Genomic DNA, 23806 nt, shown 5'->3' on the forward strand with positions numbered 1-23806 from the left:
GTAAATGTAATGAGTCATAGAATATTATATTTGCCGAAAGCCTCCAGGGAGCAAAACATGTTTAGGTAGAGGGAATACTATGACATGCTACTTAAAGAGGAAGAAGCAATTAAAGACTCCCCCAAGGACACTTTCTTGTAATAGCATGGCCACCATGTTCCTTGTTAAATGGAACTCATTTGCAACATGGAGTGCAGCTTCAACAGCCATTCTTTTCTCCTTCCAACACTGGCTCAATCTCCTTTCTAAGCAAATGTTGCAAACACATTTCAGTGATAGTCACTGAGTTGGGAAGGAATGGGTGGGGCTTTCTTCACCCATCACTGGGGTCATCATGGATACCCCATATCAAAGACAACTGAAGATAAAATGGCATAATAGATGTATTTAATAAAAACTGTATGTAGCATGGGAGTCTTCAAGCTGACTATTCAAAGGAGAAAGAAGAAGCTGTCTGGCTTTTATCTATAGGTTCAGTGAAGCAAAGACAGTTATGTAGCAACTTAATTGGACAAAAGGAACCTGAGATAATGAGAATTGAGTGAGTGGAAAAGCCCACCAATCCTGTTTGTATAGCTTCTCCCTTGTCCCTCTGTTGTACCCTTTCTTTGTCCCTGTCTATGCATCAAGATTTTGCTCAAATGATGTTCTTAAATTCTTTGTGGCCAACATTTACAGAAAAGAGTGGGATAATTTAAAGGAATAGTTCAACTACGGGTAGTTATGAGGAAAGGGTGTTCTAGTTTCTATTACTTGCCTCAGAAACAACGGGGGGGCAAGAAACAAGAGGGCAAGTGAGCAGAGAAAGACTTCTTTGTTTGGGAATATCCTTGGCTGAGCTCCATTTAAAAGCAACTAAGATATCAGCCAACGCAGAGGATCAACCTGTCCTAGTTGAAGACCGGCTCCTACTTAAGTCTCATCATCTTGTAAGTGGGGATAAGATTATTACCCCATATATTACTGGAAAAGTTAAATGTATAAAAGATTTAGAGCAGTGACACACAAAGAAAGGGTCAGTAAGCCATAATGGCATTACCAACACTGTGTATTTAAGCACTATCCCATGGAAGAGAAGGTGTATTTCTCAAGTCACAAGACAGATTCTGCTTGGAACAGAATTGCATTGTTTAATAAAGTAAAAGGTAGCCCTCTTTGGTTGCTTATGTGTACAACCAGTGGGCTTTAAACATTCACCTCATCAATAGTAATTAATACCTATTTCCTTGGTGATAAGGAACTCTACAGTATGTTTAATAATGTCACAGACTACTAGAAGTAAAGAGGTAGAAAAAGACATTCAAAGAGTCACATATTTATGTGGTCTATAATAATTTTAAAACCACAATAAGTTAGAAATCAAATAGACATAATGCTCAAAACGCTAAGATGAATATGTGATTCTGGCTTTGAGTTTTAGAAAGACTGATGAGACTTCATTGATTGACTTCATCCCTTTAGCTTCGGTCACTCTCATCCGTTCTTGCCATAGTGGGGATGACACCAGTTTCTTGTAATCTTTTTAAAAACTCTGGCCTATATTGAGTGAGGCAAGAAAGGATGACATGTTAAATTCTGGTCATATTCTCATGATCAGAATTGAACAACATGCATCATCGATATTGTATCTGAACATATCACCCATCATTACTTTTCTTTCTCTTCTGGCCATATTTTTTCTATTCTAGCCCCCATGATAATACACAATTTAGACTTATGGTTAGTCCACAGTATTTAGAGCTTGGTTTTCTTGCTTTGTTTTACTTTCTGTTTGTTTGAGACTAGGTCTCACACTGACACAGGCTGGCCTGGAATTCACCATAAAGCCCAGGATGGCCTTGAACTCACAGTGATCTTGCCCCATCCTCTCAGTTGCTGGGGGCATAGATATGAGCCACCATGTGGGGGTTAAAGTTCTAAATGTAAGCCAAAGCAAGAGCATCCAGTATGTCACCATCCCACTATTCTACTCCCATACCAAGCATTGTTAACCAACCTGTAATATTTCCCTTACTGGGTTGGCTATGGAATCAAAATCATGAACAGGAAAAGGTAGGTGGCACTGGTCACACAGCTAATATCAGCAGCTGAATATAGAATTGTTATACCTTGGTCAAGAAATGTTTAGTGTACACAAAAAAAAATCAAAGAAACAGAGGAAAACCAATTTTCTCACTTAGACAATGCTAATTTCTTTAAGGCACAATCATTCTTCATTTTCTTTTCTTTTTTAATATAAGAAAAATGCTCTTTCAATAAGACCTCAATGGAGCAACAGTGCCACCCAATGGCTAGTTATGTTCATTTTGTGTTTAATTGTTCCCGGCTCAACAGAGAAATTCTTTCACACATAAAAACTGGAAGCAGAGTTGTCTATTACCTGCTTATCTGGTATTTGGCCTGTCTTGTCACCCCCCCTTGTTTTCTAAATGATAGATGCCCAAACAATAAGATCATCCTGACAAATGGGAATTGCCTTTAAACAAAACTCACAGCATGCATTGCCTATCAACATCTCAATGACAAGCATGGTTCCATGTGAATTTACAAATGAAGAAGGTGGATTTTTCCCCCCACTTCTCATTTGTAAAAGGCTGGAATGGGCAACAGCTCTCCAGGCTCAATCCTGCACCCCAGAGATACTGGCTCTTACTTTTCGTATTTTCTAATAAATCTAAACATACTCTGCTAGAAACATTAGAGGAGGAATAGTACAGCGCTTTCCGTGGAAGAAGAGAATAAAGGTTTGGAAGGGCTATGACAAGTGTTATAAATAGAAGCATTATTTAGTTTAAAGGGAGGCAGAATTTACATTTCCCAAATCGGAGACCACTCAAGCTTTGAGATTCAAGTAAGCAAAATAAATCTTTGCTTTTTGCAGTGTGAAATCGAAGCTCAACTCTATTAATAGAAGAGGTGAGCAATAGATTTCCTTAGCTTGATGGTGGTGGGGTTTTATTACCCAATCTTCGTGATCTGCATAGCTCACCAACTACTTTTCCAAAGTGAGATGACAGGGAGTCCCCAGGCACTGAGGTGGCATGTCATAAGTACTGGGATTTTTCTCCCTTGGAAGGAACTATTTGAAGATCTTGAGACATCCCCACAGGACTTAAGCCCAAGGAAAGGAAAAGGACGCATTTCCTTTTAACCTTCAATCAATCAGAATGCTCAGAAAGTCTATTCTCTCTCTCTCTTTTTTCAACTACATTGATGCTTTTTCCAAATTTTCAGCACTCAAGCAGATTAAGTTGGTGTTGGATGAATCTCATCTTGTTTTATTCCTAATGAGTAAAGAGGTGGCACAAAAATATTTGTTTTTATTCACTGGTGGTTTTTTTCTTTATTAAGAAATTTTCTACTCACTCTACATGCTACCCACAGATCTTGTCTTCTCCCTCCTTCTACCCCCAGCCCTCCCTCCCAAGCCACCCCACATCCCCACAACCCCCAAATCAAGGTGTCCCATGGGGAGTCAGCAGAGCCCTGCACACTGAGCCTAGGCAAGTCCAGGCCTCTCCCTACTGCACCAAGGCCCTGCAAGCAATCACTGCTGTGGGATTGCAAGCAATCACTGCTGTATGTCAAATTACTCTGATTGGTCAATAAATAAAACACCGATTGGCCAGTGGCTAGGCAGAAAGTATAGGTGGGACTAACAGAGAGGAGAAAAGAAAGAACAGGAAGGCGGAAGGAGTCACTGCCAGCTGCCACCATGACAAGCAGCATGTGAAGATGCTGGTAAGCCACGAGCACCGTGGCAAGGTATAGATTTATGGAAATGGATTAATTTAAGTTTTAAGAACAGTTAGCAAGAAGCCTGCCATGGCCATACAGTTTGTATGCAATATAAGTCTCTGTGTTTACTTGGTCAGATATGAGTGGATGTGGAACTGGTGGGTGACAAAGATTTGTCCTGACTGTGGGCAAGGCAGGAAAACTCTAGCTACAAATCACACTACAGGCATTGGGCTCCCCAAAGCCTGCACATGCACCAAGGATGGATCCTGATCCCCGTCTGGGTGCCCCCAAACAGTTCAAGCCAAACAACCATTTTCCATATCCAGAGGGCCTAGTCCAGTCCCGTGGGGGCTCCACAGCCACTAGTCTATAGTTCATGGACTTCCACCATTCACTAGTGCTTGTTTTTTTTTTGTTGTTGTTGTTGTTGTTGTTTTGGTTTGGTTTGGTTTTGGTTTTTGTTTGTTTGTTTTATTTTATTTTATTTATTTATTTATTTATTTATTTTGAGACATGGTTTCTCTGTGTAGTTTTGGTGCCTATCCTGGATCTCGCTCTGTAGACTAGTGATTGTTAATAATTAATGATTCTTGAAAGACAATAAATCCCCAATCTGGCTTCTATACATTGTCAACCATTGTCTTCTTGTTTCATTTAGTTCTTATTTCAATGCTTTAAGCTGTGTTTTAATAAATATGATTAACTGGAAGAAATTGGCCTCAAAAAAGAAATATATGGAATGAATACTACACACAGGAAATATTTTAAACAAAACTCAAAAACATACCACTGGTAAATTTGAGAACACTCCATTAATTTATACTATTTCAGTAAGTTAGTACATAGTAATTGCAGTTATAAGAAGTTCTATGGATTATTTTAATATTTAAAAAATCATGAAATGTATGAACTAGTTCACTAGAAGGCAGGATAAGTGGAGTATGGATAAGGGTTGGGGTTTCCTTTCAGCTGAATTTCATTTGAACATTATTACAGGTGGAAATTATTGATGAGTTTGAGTAAATTCCTTAACACCTATGAGTCCCAACCTCCCCACTAGCATAAATCTGCCATGTTGCTCTAGGAATGATGAGTGTTGACTATGGTAAAATGAGGATAGAACATTCAGAATATATAGTATCTATCATTGAAACTAGAGTGACAAGTTGTCAGCAGAAAAGAAGCCATAAATTAGTAACTTGTATCTTCAAAACATAACTCTAAGCTGGGCAGTGGTGGCGCACACCTTTAATCCCAGCACTCAGGAGGCAGAGGCAGGCGGATCTCTGTGGGTTTGAGGTCAGCCTAGTCTACAGAGCGAGTTCCAGGACAGCCAGGACTGTTTCACAGAGAAATTCTGTCTCGAAAAACAAAACAAAACAAACTCTAACAGCATCATGAAAAACTAGGCTCCGAAAAGCCAGAATCTAGAAGATGTAAAAAGTCTTGCGCTCTGAAAGAAAAGCACCTAAATGTTAATGCAACTCACTACTTCCTTGTATTATGATCACATCTCCCTAAATTCTAGTTTTCTCATCTTTAGTATGGGATCAGTACTGGTAGCTAGTCCAGAAACTGTAAAAGGTAAAGTCAAGTGTGAGATCCATAGCTCATCCCCAGCTAAGAGTAAGTATTTAATATGTAGAAAGCAAAGGCCAACCACATCTTTAGTCATTGATAGGACAGTATATGTGCTTATGCCTGGCTATTTTCACCAAGGGAGGCAGAGTTTAATAACTGTCAGGTCACACAAAGTTATACAAACTTCACAGAAGATAGAACAAAGGGGAACTTAACCTGAAGAGTCTCTAGTAAGTTCCCGAATTTCAGAATTCTCTTTTTAACCTATTGATTCTTTGCCATAGATGCTTTCATGTTGACCCTTACCGGGCAGAAAGCATTGGGGAGGCAATCCCTGCCGTCAAGGAGTTTGAATTCTAGTTGAGACAGAACATTCAAATATTAAATATCTAGTGAAGTGGGGCCCATAAGAAAGATGGGGGAACTTTGGCACAGCAGATCAAACTGCATTCCATGCAGACTGCCAGACTGAATGGGTTTGATGACAGAGAATACCTAGTGGTGCTCCCGGGAGCTCTGTGACCTTGGGCAGATTATCTAGTTTCACTGTATCATCCATTTTTATACCCAACAGGGAGATGTCAATGCTGCTGTAATAGAACTCGCATGTTCAGCCCGTGGATTAGCATATGCAAAGTATGTGATGTACATTTAGTAAATAACTACTAGTAATAGTGTGACCAATACGGAAACTACTCCTACTCTCCCAATAAAGGGTCACTACACTAGCAAAGCCACACTCAGAAGCCAGAGAGTTTTAGAAACTTACCAGTCAAAGACAACATAGGTGTAAAGATTGTATACAATACAATCATCCCAGTAGAATTTAGGACAGCAGTTATCTCAAAACAATATTTCTTTCATGCATATTTGGGTTTTAGTTGATGAGGTTTTAATAGGCCAGACTGGCCTCGAACTCACCATGTGCTTGAGTCTGGCCTTGGATGTCTTATCTTCTTCCCTCTATCTCCTAAATGCTGAGATCACAGCCATTCACTGCCATGCCTAACTGGATACGCTTCTGCAGCATGGATTCTGACTTGTAAACCACATAATGACCTACTAAGGGACTCGTCTCTACTGGGTAGTCATACCAGGGAAGAGTGTATTAAGTACATGTATCCTTAAAAGGTTTTAGTTTCCAATGCTTTTGGCATTTCTCTGTGTGTCTTTTCATAGATGGAGTTATTACAGAAGTTCAGAAGGCTTCAGAGAGGGACTTATTTTTCCAATTGGTAAAGAAGAATGGGGAAATTGAAAGCAAATGGAGCCTATTACTGGCTCTTTGGTCAAAGGCAGTATTCTGCAAGGCAGAAGGATAAAATAAGAAATGAGGCTGGAATCAGCTTATGTGACCAAAGCATGGGCAATCAGAGATCAGACAAGCTCTGAGCCACTGAAGTCCAGCAATGCTAATTATCTGGAATACTGACATATCTCCAGCCTGCTGTTCATGGCCAGAGACTGGAATCCCCATAAGTCCTCACAGCCTGTGGGGGTCTTGCAGATATATCGTGTTTGGAAGTACAATGTTCAGTGCTTGGAGTGTGGTTGATTCAAAGAGGGGCATACTCTGGCAATTTGCCACCAATGTTCCTGCCTTTTCTATTTCCAATCTTTCTGTATTCTTTCACTTCTGTCTCTGTTCTTTAAAAATGATTTCTTTTGTTTTTGAAATTCTAATAAAATGACATCATTTTGTCCTTCCCTTTCCTCTCTCCAAACCCTGTCATAGCCTTTCTTTCAAATTCAAGGCCTCTTTTTTCATTAGTTGTTGTCAGGTATGTAAGTGTGTGTGTGTGTGTGTGTGTGTGTGTGTGTGTGTGTATGTGTGTGTGTGTATGTGTGTGTGTAACCACCTGGTATTGGAAAAACAATTGGTGTGCTCTTCCCTGGAAAAAAACTAATTCTACTACCTTTAGGATTCCTGGGTTGCCTTTCATTCTCCACATAGGATTGAGGCCTTTCTGGCTTTCTACCCTTCACATTGGCATATCTATTGTTGTCCTTGTTCAGCTCATGTTTAGGCAATCATGTTGGTGAGACTTTGTCTGACATTACTCGAAGACACAGCCTCACAGCAATCTTCCTGATCCTCTGACTCTGACAATGTGTATTTTATGCATATGAGTGTTATGCCTGCATATGTGTATGTATATTACATGCATGCCTTGGGCCTGTGGAGTCGATAAGAGAGTGTCAGATCCTTTCGAACCGGAGTTAAAGATGATTGTGAGATGCCTGTTGTGGGCACTGGGCAGAGAACTGCACCCTCTGTAAAAGCAGAGTGTTCATAACTGCTCTGCCACTTCCCCAGCCTTGACAACGGGACTTTTGAGCTATGATGGACAAATGAAAGAAAATGACTTCAATGAGTTTTGAGATTTGGAGTTATGGATTAAATGGGAAATTAATCTTATGCTCTCTATATTATTGGTTATCTTAGAGGATTCACTCTAACTGCCAGCACTTTTGATGGGCAGTAACTTCTCAAATGCTGTACTATTAAGTTTTAATGGTGAACTGCCAAGTTATACATAATCAAGGGTCAGGAAATAATAGCATCACTTCCTATGCCCTACTCTACTTGTCCTCAGAATAAATTCCATGAGTTCAGATCATCAGGCTTGGAGGAACTTTACCCACTGGGGCATTTTTCCAGACCCAAAGGAAAGAGATTTCTTCTATAAACTGTTGTTGGCGATGAAACTTTCCATAGCAAATTCCAAAAGAAATGCTCAAAATGCTATCACCTACCCTCCCCATATACAATACTCACCAATCATCCATCTTTTCTTTATAATAGGGATTACCAAACTCCAGTTCATGGGGGAAAAGTGTCAAGCACTTATATATGTTTACATTTATCTTTGTGGATTTTGCAGCTTGGTGACCAGGTTGAATAATTATGACCGAGCATCCCTAAGAGATCTGCAAATGTTTAACTTATTACCTGACCCTTTAAAAAAGATTTTGCTGATTCTTTCCCTGAAAAACTAATTCCTAAATGATTGCTCTTAAATTAACACTCATAATGGACATTTAGATCACTTTACAGATGCCAAAAACTGCTTAGGAGGAAGTTTGAATTGCCCATGTTACAAACCATAGATGTATTAGAAATAAAATTTTATTTCCTACCACTTGAAATTTCTTCAAATTGTTTTCTTTGAAACCATCCTTTCTAAAATGAGATCCTAGGGGTAATATTAAGATACTGAGAGTTATTTGGGGATGAAATGAATAGACAATAAAGGGGATTCCTTCAGGTCCTCAGCTCCGACAAAGATTCCACAGACCTCCACATTACAGACCCATTTCCAGCCCCTGAAAGACCATCTGAACTTACAGGAAGCAATGGAGAATTTTCTTACATTAATCATAGACATCCTGAACTTTTGCTTAGCTGATACATACTTTTGTGCATTTTCACAAGAAATTGAAGCTTTGATACTACTGCTTTTGTTATATCATTTTTCCTTATAAATTGATTCTGATTTTCCTGGGTTTTTGAGCCCATTAGAGAAATCTTCTGGTTTGTGATTTATGAGACATTACACAAAGAGCGCAGGGCTCCAGTATCAAAATGGGTGTTATGCTGAGAGAGGAAAAAAAAAAGATGAACTCCAGAGGTTAACAAAGCGTGTTCCACCCTTCTGAAACCTAGTTATCATATTAAAGGGTGCAGATGTTCGTTCCCCAATTTTATTAGCTTTCTTCACAATTGGTTAAAAACAGAGAGAAAAGAAATTACAATTCTAATTGTGACTCTACTTAACTAGTGCAAACTGATTTAAGCATGAACATCTGAGAAGCCTGAAAACTCAGCAACCATTTAAAAGTCTATTTGAGCAGTAGATCATAATTCCTGGGAGAGGCGGAGAGGTGCTTTATAGTCTAATGCTGCTTTTTGAACTGTATATCACTTTTTCTATTTAGAATTCATTTGAATGCAGAAATCGAGTTAGGTTCCCTTTGTTAGAGACACTCCAAATATTTTGACAGTTATTTAAATACCATATTGACAAGCCTATTGTATTTACTGGTCCTAAAACAAATAATTTCCACATAGCCTAAGCTTTAAAACTCTTTTGTACAAATTATTAAAAGATTATAAACTGTTTGTCTGTGCATTTTTAAAGGGAGGGATTTGTGACTTCTTAAAATGGGAAAATATTTGAATAGCAGCTATAATTCTAGTATATTCACAAATCAGTCATTAAAATGCATAGAGCAGAGCTGCTGCAGCTGTATATGGCTTTTATTATTCAGACCGCTAAATGGGTGAAACATATATTTTAATTTAATGTATAATGCACAACTCAGAATGAACCAGAACCATGCCTTCTCCCCTCTCTCTCTCCTAAAAAGAATCCAGAGATCCTTCATCGGGTTGGCGATAATTTCTCCTGGACAACAGCCAGTCAAGATTTATTGAGTATGCCAACATCTCTGCATAAAACATTGTAAGAGCTGGCAGAAGTTTAGTCAAAAAACCCAGGCAATAACATTTCTTGCCGTATTCATATATTTTCACTGGGTATTAATTGCTAAGCCTTCAGCCTGGTTTCCAATTATGGCCCAATGGGAACTTCATACCTTCTCGAAAACCAGCAAGAAAGTGGTGTCTTCCTACATTTTTTATGGCAATAGAAGACTTGGGTGGCGATGCAGAGGAGAATATTTAAAGATTAGACTAAAGGGAGCCACAAAGCACTACCATGAGGAGCTGAGGAAATGGAATCATTGGCAAAGGGCCTGCCATGCGAGCATGAGGAACAGAGTTCAGATTCTCAACACACCTGTAAAAGCAGGGAGAGGTGGCAAGTGTCTATGACTCTTGCACCCTGGGAAGGAATCACAGCAGAGACAGACAAATCCGTGGAGCTCATTGGCCAACCAGTCTAGTAGAGTCAAGGAGCTCCAAGTTCAGCGAGAGAATATCTCAAAACTAAGGTGGAATATGTTTGAGGAAGACAGCCAATGTTGACCTATGGCTTTCACATGCACACACACATGAATGTATATACACACAAAAATATATATACAACACACACACATACACACACACACACACACACACACACACACACACACACACACACACACACACTACCTCGATAATATTGGCAAAGGTAAAGAAAAAAGCTTAAGTGTTCTTAAGCCATTGAAGCCATGTTTGCTTAAGACCTCTTGCATGGTGCAATGATTGTATTCAGGAATGAAGCAAAACACCTGCTGTGAACTGGCCAGACGCTTATCTAAAGGACTCTGGGTAAAGAGTGCTACTGTCTTCTTAATGGTGAAGCTTTTCTACAGTCCTCAAAGTGTCATCTTCAGCCTCTTGAAAAATAAAATCTTTCCCCTTCTGCTTTCATAAAAGTAGTCATACCTGTAACTTCTAAGATCTCTGTGGACACTTGCCTATTTTCTTCAATAGCATGTATGGTTTTCTCAGATAGAATTTATCCCTTTCTTCAGGTCTCCAACAGTTTCTCTCTGGAGTTCTGAACTCTTCTTCCAAAGGACAAATCTCAGTGGTGGCACTTAACTAATTTACTGTGTTTAATCAGAGACTTCAAAAATAATTTTCTTGTGTCTTCCTACGTCTAGAGATTTATACCGGCACTTAGTCTCTTAGAAAGGACAATGCTACACTTCACTTCAGTTCTGTTGGCTTTTGGATTTACTCAATTCATGATCATATCAAGAGGGGATTACATCTTTTAGCACTGTGGTTAATTTCAACACAGAGAAGAACAAATGGAGGCTGAGGTTAAATGGTCTTGGGAGATTCGGGACTTGATTTAACTGAATTGCTAAAGAAAAATGTGTCATACAGTAGCCTTTAGAGCTGTGAAATGCCTCAGGAATCGCAGTGCTCTCCTAGGCACTGAGTGCTTCTGGACTGAGACCTGCCAGATTCAAAAAAAGGCTTTTTCTCCCCTCAAGACTTAACAGGACTTTAAGATTAGAACAAGTTCCTCTAGTATAGCTTCCATTAAAAAAAAAAATCATTTCTGAGTCATCAGTGACATAGCCATCTACATCTTCCCTAGAAGCATACTGCTTCTAAAATGTGCTGGGTTATTAACAGTGTATCCACTACTTTGCAAAAGGGATTTGCAATGTCCTCACAATAAAAGAGATAAATTTCATAAATTTATCTTAGCAAAACATAAAAGGAATTCAGGACCATGGAGAGGTACAACATGTATCTATGCTGCCTCCTGGGACTCACCAATTTTAAATTGGGTCTGACACATGATTTAGTGTTTGGTGCTGACAATAGAAAGGTACATAAGCTATAACCCACACCAACTGTCACTTTGCCTAATTCCTACAACACCTTCATTCTTGTTACTCACATCTGTGTGATAGAGTAACTCAAGCATTTAGATTTTAAATCGCCATAACTTCACACTATCAATTTTACCAGAAAAAGAACAAGAAGAGAATTGGAGAACTGAGTGAGAGTTTCTTTAAGACTAATTCATTCTTTATTAACTTAAAAAAAAAGTGGACCCTACTATTACCAAGACCATTCCTGATATTTAGGAATTGATTTTATTCCACTTCTGTGGAATCCTCATCACTTAGCTGTTTTCTATCTTGTGCACACTGATTCATTTTCATTACTCTCTGTGTATATTTATTGTAAAATAAAGAAAAGACTTCTTCCATTCAACTTCATGAACTCCTCTATCTCCCAGCCTCTTTCAACTATCAAGCTTCTTAAATGCATAGAGCAAACTACTCTTATGCATTACTCATTATTACTTCATTTTCCTACTGGAACCCCTCTAGCATTTATCTAAAGGATATCATCAATAACATTGTTTGCCAAATTCAAAAATTCTTTCCTCTTCAATCTGGGCTCTAGATCTTACCTAAAATGTCTCGATTCTTGCCCCTCCACTCCTCTTGCCAATATATTGACATAATTTCTAACAGACTTAATATTCTAAGAAAAAACTGGACTATGTCATCTGGAAACCTCAAGAATTTTCTCAGTCTTAATTGATCTCATGCCTAGATACTGTACCATGTATACAAATAATCACCACTCAGGTACATGTTCACATACCTCTAGCTGTTCAAAACCCATGCCATAATTTTATTGCTCTAAACATCATCCCTCAATTTATCCACTGGATAATTCAATCTGACTCCTTCAATGCCATGCAAATGACTAATACTTTGTGTAGACATGAAAAGTTGCAAGTCACACAACAGATACTCATTTTATGTATCTCCCATGCTAAAATGTTACTTCATCCAAGAGTGAGGCTTACTTCTCTCATAATGCTTGTCAGTTTATTTTTCTGCCTGGTCCTTGTTAATTTAGTGATTATACAATAAAGGTCTAGCAAATTATCATGTTACCTTCATCATATTATTCTGCTATTGGTCCCAAATATATGTTTATAAGCAAATTTATGCTACATTTTCACAGTATAACAAATTGCCTTTGGCTTCTTAGAATGTGTCTTTTTTTTTTTTAACTGAATCTTCTAATGTACTCATTTGTTGATTGATTTACATTAAAATGCAGGCAAAGAGTAGCAGCCATAATTATGAGCAATACCCCATCAATATTTATTTATTGACTCTTTAAGACAGGCAGTGTCCTGTCTTGTGTAGTTTTTCTCTATCAGTTCTTTAAAATAATAAGCCTTACAACAAAAGGATTCCTCATATTATTTTCTATCAGGATTTGAAAACTAGAGCTGATAATACTTTGTGCAATTTTTACAGCATGCCAGCACACAGCTCTTGGTCCAAGCAACATGAATCATGCATGCTTCCACAGGGAATGATTTTATCAGAGGACCATTTTGTGCTGTGTTTCAGTGGTTCTCAACCTTCCTAATGTTTCCTTAAATACAGTGACTCATAATGTGGTGCTCCGAACCTTAAAATTATTTTGTTGTTACTTCATAACTGTAATTTTGCTACTGTTATGAATTGCAATGTAAATATCTGCTATGCAGGATATTTGTTATGCAACCCCCAATGGGGTCATGACCCACAAATTGAGAACCACTGCTGAGATTGTCTGTTTCATTTTGATTTTTAACACAGCAAGTTAAAGTTGTCTGGTGGAGATATTGCTTCTCTATACAGTCTGAAATGAAAGGTTAACCTGCCTATAAGCCAAGGAAGAGAAGAAGGATTTATGAACAAGAAGGGAGATGGCTGAAAGCATCTTTATTCTTCACATCATTGTATGGAGCCCCTTACACTTAGATGCTAAAGGAAAGTCCAAGACCAGATTTCAGTTTGTAGTTTGTCTCTTTCAGACCTGGCTAATAAGTTTAGTCTGTGTCTTTGGCACAGTACCTACTTTGGTGTCATACTTAATTAAAGTTCATGCTAATTAATGATAAAGTAGGTAAATCAGAACCTTGAGATTTAAGTTCTCTATCCCATCTTCTCTCTCTCTCTCTCTTTTTCAGCCTGATTGAAACCATGCTCATTATCTTTCTGCAATTAACTCCTTATTCCTGAGGCTCATCCTGTTTTCCCCAGGGATGAACTTCCTGGATAGAGGACCTCATCAAGATGATTAGGTCACACTACATTCTCCAATTAAACAACAGTTAGGTATTGATTTCTACTGAGAAATGGAAATGATTTGTAGACCTGTTACAGACAGAGCTATCCTTCGAAGAGGTTACCATTTTATAGTTCTATTTCCAGAGAATTACTTGGCATTTTCTTAAGGTCAGGTGGGATACCAGAGTGCTAACTATTTAAGAAGACAAATCTATGCCTTATTGCCATTAGAGAGTGCTTTCTGGGCCATTGTTAAAGCTTACCATATAGATACAAGTATTAAAACTTTTCATGTATGAATAATGCACTGTTCAAAGAAAAGCACAGCATATGTCTTCAGTGTTTGTTTTACTTTATGGCTTCAGTGGAATAAGCATGCTTTTTCTCACCTCTTCTCGTCTCTTCTCTCATTCTGTTAATTTCCATGCCCATATGTACTATGATCATTGTATATGATACATTAAGGTAGAAAATAAATGAAGAAAAAATAATTCTGAGGTGTATATGCTCAAAAATATCCATTAAAGTGACTGGAGAAATATCTGTTTTGATGTGTTATTCACAGAGGAAGTTAATGGTCCACATTAAAAAGCTAACAATCAAGAAATAACTCTAATTATGCTTCTACTTTATTCTCAAATGTAGGCAGAGTTCTCCTGTGCAGGCAGCCTCTCTCAAATAAACACTCAGAGACTTAATATTAATTGTAAATGTTCGGCCAATAGCTCAGGCTTGTTACTAGCTAACTCTTACATTTAAATTAACCAATTTTTCTCACCTATGCTTTGCCATGTGGCTTGTTACCTTCTCTCAGTACAGCATGCCCATCTTGCTTCTCTCTACATCTGCTTGTGACCCCAAATCTGCCTGCCCTTCTTCCTCCCAGCATTCTCTTAGTCTGGCTCTCATGCCCAATTACTTCCTACCCAGCTATTAGACAGTCAGCTTCTTTATTGAACCAGTCAGCAGAGCCTGGTACATTCAAATGAATCATGTCCAACCTCCCCCGCCCCCCGTGCAAGGCTGTGCAAGGTCCCCTACAATAGGTAGTGGGCTCCAAAAAGTGAGTTCATGAACCAGGGATGGATCCTGATCCTACTAAGTCCCACATTGGGTAACATTTGTAGGCAGAGTTTTCCTGTGGTGGCAGTCACTCTCAAATAACCATTCAGAGTCTTAATATTAATTATAATTAAATGCTTGGACAATTTCTCAGGCTTGTTACTAGCTAACTCTTACATTTAAATTAACCCACATTTCTTACCTACACTTTGTCACGTGGCTTGTTACCTTCTCTCAGCATGGCATGCCCATCTTGCTTCTTTTTGCAACTGTTGTCAACTCCAGACTCTGCCCTTCTCCCAGCATTCTCCTAGTCTGGCTTTCCTGCCCAATCTCTTCCTGCCCAGCTGCTGGACAGTCAGCTTATTTATTAAACCAATCACAGCAACATATATTCACACAGTGTAAAGGAATATTCCACAGCACTCAAACAAGCATATTGACATAGGAAAACAGCAATGAGCTATGCTATTCTACAAAATGACTATATGAATCATATATAATATCAGTGCTATCATTCAGATTTTTCTGTCCTCAACAAAAGGCTCAAGGCTGCTTGAAGTATACCTTAAATGGGCCTTTTCTTATTTGATTATGTCTTTAGTAGCCTTAAGTGTCAACTTGACACAGCCTAGAGTCATCTGAGAGGAGAAGCCTCAACTGGAGAATTGCCTATATTAGATTGTGCTGTTGGCATGTCTGTGTGGTTTTGTCTTCATTATTAATTGATGTGGAAGGACCCACCCACTGTAGGAAGCACTGTACCTTCCTAAGCATGTGGTATTGTACTACATATATTTTAAATACTAGCTAAGTGATAGTGAACTGCATAGCAAGACAGCAAGTCTCATCTTTTCCTAGTTTCTGCCTCTAGGTCCCTGTCTTGAGCTCTTACCCTAACTTGCTTCAGTAATGGAATGTGATCTGGACATGTAAGCCAAATAACCCCTTTCTACCCTTAAGTTTCTTTTGGTCAGAGATCTTTATATCACAATAACAGAATGAAATGAAACTAGCACCTATCATAGCAATTGTATACCAGAGGATGAAGACATAAAATAGGAAAAGAGACATTTCTTATGGAAAAACTAATTCCTTTATAATTTTTCACATATTACATGTATTATTTTATAAATATTATCCATATCCCATTAACTTTTTATGAGATTTATTCACATTGCAACAGCCTGGGCTGATGGTCTGGATGCAAATTTTTACCCCTCTGACTGTGAAAGGAAATTCCATGCTCATTCTACTTCTCACAAACATAATATGCACTTGTTCTAAAAGCTGTAATTATGAAAAACTGGCTACACAAGATAGGAGATTTGTCATGGAAGCAAGAGTCCAATCACGGTCTCCTGGGGACACCTAGCTTCTGAGAACATCTCTTCATGATGTTAAATATCTGATCAGGATCTTAGAGGATAGAATTCTAGAACAATTAAGGATGCTTATTCCTTGAGTTATTTGAAGAGAATCAGCTCTTTGAAAGCAAGATGTACTTATGAAAACCCAAAGCAGAGATCAGGCTGTTATAAACATAAAAGATTTTCTATACTGTGACTTACGGTAGCCACTGTACGCTGTTCAAACTAGGAAGAAAGGAAGACTCCAGCTTCTAAGATATTCAACTACTTGTTGTTAATTTAATAACTAAGAAATAAAATGCAAAAAGCACATATGAAGTTTCTGAAAGCAATGTTGTTTGACTATTCCCATGCTGTCTTTTAGTAAGGAGAAATGTCAACAAATGTATTGGGTTAAATGCTTTGGTGGATATGAGAGTTAGAAGGGGACATTGCACAGTGTCAACATGAAGAACTTGAAGATTATATTAGTAACAATCCTCATCAACATAAACCTGAGTTTGGAGGCTGTTTGACCTCCAGCATGCATATCTGTGGTTACTACCACCTGTATCAACTTCCAGTACTATTTTCTCATAACAGCTCCCCATTTGGATGTCAGTCTACCATTATATTAAATCCCATGCATTGTCATAAAACCTTATATGGTCCCAGGCCCAAGGTAGGTAAGGGACCCAGACCTCCCTCTAGAGCATATTTCTTTCCTGTGAACATCAAAAATGACTACCAGACTGTAATTGGTCCAATTAGAGTCAGCCTGGGACTTTTTTGGATGCTGGTAAAAATGGAGCTTGTCACTTTCATTAAATATAATGAGTGAAGCATTTTCGTCTGGCTGTGAGAGCCATCATACTGCCACAGTGGAACAAGTCTCATTGATAGCAAAGCCAAAATATGCAGAAGCAATGATGGACAAGACAGAAACTGAAAACTAAGAAACATCAACTGAACCTCTTGAATCCAGCTACATAAACGATTAATGAACCTTGGAGTCTTTAATTACATAAGTCAATAAATCATCCTTCTATTTTTTTTCTTAGACCTATCAAAATTTGAAACAGAATAGTGACTAATACAACTGATTACTACTGGTATGTCCTTAAACAGGTTATGTGCTTTTGAAGGATTTTGTGGGAGGTTTAATATATATTTGCATTATATTACATATATACTACATATACATGTATACATATATACATATTACAATATATTACCTATATTATATACATATAATATATATGCATTATATTACATATACATATTTACACATATAATATAATATATTGATTATTTTATACATATATTAATTATATATGCATTATGTATGTATATATGTATGCATGGAAAAGAAGCAGCATGAGCCTGATCACAATTTATTTCCAGCAGACTATGAGTTACTTGCTGAAGCATTCACAATAAAAAAAACACCAAGGATATGAAAGGCTTCTATGGACACGAAACAGGAGTTAGAAAAGCGGAGCCAGCAAACAACCCTGTTTTCTGGCTGTTCCTCTTGCTTTTCAGGTCTAGAGAAACCAGTTGAGAGTCTGAAGTGACAAGGCTAAGAGCAGGGAGGAGAAATGGGTTAGGTCATGTCCATTCATATCAATCACTTTCATATTCCAAGGTATAGTATTTCAAAATGAAAAGTCTGAGACACATAAAGGAAACAAAATAGGTCACCTGGGCCACAGTGAGTCTTTCAGGAAAACCTGTTCTGACACAATCAGGCTAAAGTGACCTGCCTTATATAAAGCTATCATTTGACTTGTGAGTATAATCAGTAGAATCAATTTGTAGCTTTCTGTTATAGTTCTATTATGGCCTATTTTCCACACTTCTCTACTGTGGAAGGAAATCAATAATGACACAAATTATTTTAATTATTTCCTCCTGGTGTATAATTTGAGAATCAGCAATTAAAATTATGTCAACACATTAAATATTACAAGTAAAGATATTTCTGAAGCTCTATAGAATGTAAATTGTCTCCTTTGGAGTTATTGCCAGTAAACAAGGTCAAATCCAACATGTGTTCAACAGTCTGATCAATACAACTAGGTTAATATAAAAGTAAGAAAATTCATTTATTTGCTTTGGAAGCATATGTAATTCAAGTAGCAATCAGTATTCTATAACATTCCTATTAATCACCCCCTTTTTTATTATTTCTTGAGAAAAAGGTACTTATGAGGAAAATGTACTTATGACATGTACATACTTATAAACACATATCATTCAACCAGGAAATTTACGACTTTATAATGCCAACAACAAAAAAATGTTTTAATCCAGAAGGTGGTATAGAGGCTGCTGGAGGAAAAAACTATCAATGGTGTAACCTAGCAGTGAGCCTTGCATGCTACAGCACCAACTTGTCATACAAGTTGTACTCACTGATACAATGGTGGCATAAAGGTTATAAGAGTAACCAACTGTTTTTAGATTAGATTTGAGGCTTGCTTCACAAAAGGGAATTCATGTCTGATACTGAAAACCTGGCAAAAATCCCATGGCTATGGAAACAATGGGAGGAACCTACTATTGTTATGTTGATAAATAAACATGTTATCAAACTGTCTTCTAAATAATTGTGTTTATATACATAGATTAATGCTGCCCTCAACCATGACCAAATAAGCATTTCTTTGTAATGGACAATAGTCAATCCAGAGACTCATAATTAGTCAAAGTGCTGAGCGTAAGTGACTATTGAGTGCTCGGGGTTAGATGGAACTTCCATATCAAACCTCCTATAATACTCCAAGGCCCAATGAAAGTCACTGAAGACATAACCAGAAAGGATATAAGGGCTGGAGGATAAGACAGACATGACATGACTGTTCTCAAGACAGCTATGCTTACCTGTATAAGATCAAGCCAACAAGATCAGTTGGAGGAAGTGTGACAGGGTGGGGGATGTGTAAGGAGTACATAAATTCCAGATAACTCATTTACATGTATGAAACTGTCAAATAATAAATAAAAGATATTATATTAAAGGGTGTTTTAGGATTTTTCAGATGGTGAACATTAGCAATATACTATGTAATAATCCTTATCATTTACACTTCTGTACTCAGTTTCAAAAGTATAGCAGGGCTCTCAAATGGGGACATCAAAAGTTACATACTTAGCTTTGGCATCAGCTTATAAAAACATGAGAACAAGGAATAGGATGCATAGATAGTAGAACTTATTCATTCTAAGTTGAAGTACTATGAGAAGAAAAGAATCAAACTCTGTGTGTGTATGTGTGTGTGTGTGTGTGTGTGTGTGTGTGTGTGTGTGTGTGTGTGTAATGGTGTCTGTGTAGTGGTTGGAGGATAATTTGTTTAAATTGGCTATCTTTTTCTACCATGTGTGTCCTCAGACTCAAGTCATGAAGCTTGGCAGCAAGTGCCTTTGCCTACTGAGCCATTTCATCATTTCTGTAGTTGAGTATTAAATAATTTAGCAAAATTTATTCATTAAAACTCCAGTATTAAGCAATTAGCATCTGCTGAAGTCTAAACATTTCTGACCACCACAACTTGGATAACGGAGCATCAAGGAAAATGAAATTGAGCCAAGTAAACAAGAGTTTACTCCCATAGACGTGAAACTGAGTAAGACCAACTTTGGTAGTGAATGTCAATTCCCCATGGCCATTAGGCCTGCCTAGTAGCTGACAAGAGCAACTGACCCTTTGCCCTGCTCACAGTTTCTGAGATCTCACAGTGAACCTCATTCATTGTAATCCCTGTTGAATGAATCTAGATGGGATGTAAAAAAGTAAAGTGTAGAAGACAGGCAGAGTTTATGACATTATAGTACAAAGTGATTAAGTGGAATGGGACCATTTGGAGAGAGACATTTCCTCATGGGATGCTACTGAATGTGCAAGCATGCCTGTGATAGGGTACAGTCCAAGAATGGTACAGTCGGATCATATGCAATTTGTACTTCTAGGTTTTTTTGAGTTCTGTTGTTGTTGTTGCTGTTGCTATTGTCTGTTTGTTGTTTTGGGGTTTTGTTATTCTTGTTGTTTTGTTTGTTTATTTTGAGAAATCACCATACGTATTTCTATACTGGCTGTATCAGTTTTCACAATCAACAGTATGTAAGGTTTCCCTCATTTCTGCATTCTCATTTGTGTTTGTTGTCATTTTTCATAATGAAAATCATTTTTCTAACTTGGTAAGATGGCATCTCAAAGTAATTTGAACTTCCTTGAACATATTTTAAGTATTTACTAGAAATTTGTGTATTTTGAGAATAGTCAATTCATTTCTGTAACCCAATTTTTAAGTCAGGTTATTTGTTTCCTTGTTTAGTTTTTTTGTTTGTTTGTTTTCAGAGAAGGTAATGGGACTGTGGCATAATGAATAGCAAGTGGGCTATGGACTAAAGCTAGTTTTATGTCAGAATGTGCCCCTGTCTAAAACAATAACTGATTGGAGGCAAGGAACTTAATCATTCTAATTTGCTTCATACTTAGGAAATACAGTGAGATCTATTGAGTTCAGATCACTTATTAAAAATATGTGGCAATGTACTAATTTAAGTAATTCTAGTTTTATATCCATTCATCTAATAACCTCATTTTTAAAGGCCTCTGTCTTTTAAGGAAAATGTCTAAGAGTTTAAGAATCTCAAATTAGCTAGACTCCTATGTGTCTGTCTTTCACTTTTCCCCCCTGCCCTACTTCTGTCTCATCGGTCTGTAAATTATCTACCTAGGTGGCTCAGCTGTAGCTAGAGTTTTCCTGCCTTGCCCACAATCAGGATAAATCTCTGTCTACCACCAGTCCCACAGCCGCTCAGACCCAACCAAGTAAAAACAGAGACCTATATTGCTTACAAACTGTATGGCTCTGGCAGGCTTCTTGCTAACTGTTCTTATAGCTTAAATTAATCCATTTCTATAAATCTATACCTTGCCACATGGCTCGTGGCTTACTGGTGTCTTCACATGCTGCTGGTCATGGTGGTGGCTGGCAGTGACTCCTTCCGCCTTCCTGTTCTTTCTTTTCTCCTCTCTGTTAGTCCCGCCTATACTTCCTGCATAGCCACTGGCCAATCAGTGTTTTATTTATTGACCAATCCGAGTAATTTGACATACAGACCATCCTACAGCACTCAGCTATTAAAAAGAGCATCTGATGTTCTAGCAGAGGACTGGGGTTCAGTTCCCAGAACCCACATCAAGTGACTCACAAGTACCTGTACCTCCAGTTCCAAAGGATCTAGTGCCCTTGCCTGGCTTCCTCTAGCCTGTGAACATGTGGTGTACATATAAACATGTAGGTACACATGCGTACACGTAAGCACTCACAGATAAAATGAAAATAATTAATCTTAAAAACAGTATCTATGTGGTATTGTCTGCTATTATTGTTTTACAAAATGTCAGTAGCATGTTCCCGAGTTCTATTTTTAAAATGTTTGATAAATACATTTTATAAGATCTGTTTCAAAATTTTGGCAAAGTTCTCAGGACATTTAATATGACTAAGGACTTGTGACTCTCCAGAAAAGAGATTAAAAACGAATACTTCATATGTTTATGTAACCAGAAACACTTGTTTCCTCTAAGAGTTTACAGGAATGATGTTCCTTGGGTCCTCCTCTGGGAACTGTTACCAGCCTCAGATACTTTTTCTCCCCACACCCACTGACCCATAAAACTGACTCCCAGGAAGCTATGGATGATCTTTGATATGCCTTTTAAATCACAGAGACAGGTTATTTTGTATGTGTGTGTGCCTTGTTTCTCAAAGATTTGTTTACTCACATTTTCTCAAAATTTACACTGTAAACAGAATCCTAAGGGAGGAAAATGATTAGAAGCACAAAAGGAAGAAGGTTGTTTTCGAATAAAACATTCTCAAAGATCAAATTTTCAGTAAAAGTGAATATCTTTGGTTTGAACTATGAGATTTAAGTAGTTGGTTAAAAAAAATCAAATGGTGAATTTTAAAGGATCACATGACTGAATGCATCATTTACAATGGAATGCTTGAAACACCTACTTACAATGATGCCCTAATACCAAAATATCATTGCTTATTAAAATACTAAGAATTATCATGCTGCACTAAGTCAACCAGGATCACATTTTTTTTTTTTTTTTTTTTTTTTTGGTTTTTCCAGACAGGGTTTCTCTGTGTAGCTTTGCGCCTTTCCTGGGACTCACTTGGTAGTCCAGGCTGGCCTCGAACTCACAGGGATCCGCCTGCCTCTGCCTCCCGAGTGCTGGGATTAAAGGTGTGCGCCACCACTGCCCTGCTCAAGGATCACATTTTTTAAAGCCACAAAGATATTGAGTATCTGCTAATGTACTAAATAGTAGTCCAATTACTTTCAAAGGTGTATGACTCGATTCAATTTTAAATTTCCATGCATTTATAAGGGATTTGGTAACATATTTTTTTTTCCTGAAAGATACCCTCATGGGATTTAAATAGTGGAACATACATATGAGGATTGTAGCTTTCTTCTTAGACTCTCAATTTTTTAAAAATATCAAGCACATTTTGTTTGAATAGCTAGCTCAGCTTCAGAGTTCTGTTGGAAATCATGCTAAAACATTCTGATTGCTGGGGGACTCCTTTACATTCTCCTGTCTAAAAAGAACTACATTCCTAGAATTCCAATGTTACAAATACACCTACATTTAAAAACCAATAGGAAAGGGTAACATTGAATGATTTGGAGGAGACTCCTTTCCCTTAAAAACTGTACTTAAAACTCTTAAGAAGAATATCTTTGCCAGAAACAAAAGTAGAATTTTACATAAGCTTAGGAAATTTAGAGTGTTAATGCTTTTCTTTTTCCATTTCAATATAATGGAGTGCGAAGTAGTTGGCTGGAAGGTGGCAGGGAATCGGTATTTTTAAAAAAAAATGCATATTTTTGATAATATTTACTAATTGTATAATGTATCAATATCTATATGAAACTATCAGCAAATAATAAACTTTAATAAACACAATAACTTTTTTAGAATTCATACCATTTGTAATCTTTGTGGTTTCTAGGTCAAGTTTTAAATGGCCACCTAAGCAACACAGCTGCACAAGGACACATCATGGCAGGATTGTGAGGTAGCACAATGCTGGCTCAAGGCCAAGATACCTGAAATGGGGGAGGAATCAACTGGGATTGACTGTCTTATAATTAAGATAAAAACTACAGCATCATTTTTATTTACATGATGTGAATTTATATAATGTTCATCGAGAACTGAGTTTCTGCCCTAAATGAGAACTCAAGTCCAGGTAATTAACATGGATGTGGTTTAAATTTTGTTCCGTAAAATTAAGAACATTAATTGATTAATCTCTAAAGAACTCAAAATTGGGGGCTAGAGAGATAGTGATCATAATCTTAGTGATTAAGAGCACTTCTTGGTCTTCCAGTGGACTGAGATTCTCTTCCCAGGACCCACATCGGGTGAGACTCAACTGTCAAACACCCTAACTTCATGGTATCTTATGCACTCTTATGGC

The 23806-nt window shown here is 37.7% G+C and overlaps 1 long non-coding RNA gene across 1 annotated transcript; it reads left to right on the plus strand.

Moving 5' to 3' along the window:
• Positions 1–203: 203 nt before the first annotated feature.
• LOC121831623 (uncharacterized) lies at positions 204–23402 on the plus strand. Its single transcript, XR_013053097.1, has 2 exons — positions 204–929; positions 23336–23402. It is a non-coding gene; the product is annotated as an uncharacterized LOC121831623 (long non-coding RNA).
• The last annotated feature ends 404 nt before the right edge of the window (positions 23403–23806 follow it).

This window comes from Peromyscus maniculatus, chromosome 8 (genome assembly GCF_049852395.1).
Source record: "Peromyscus maniculatus bairdii isolate BWxNUB_F1_BW_parent chromosome 8, HU_Pman_BW_mat_3.1, whole genome shotgun sequence".
NCBI lineage: Eukaryota > Metazoa > Chordata > Mammalia > Rodentia > Cricetidae > Peromyscus > Peromyscus maniculatus.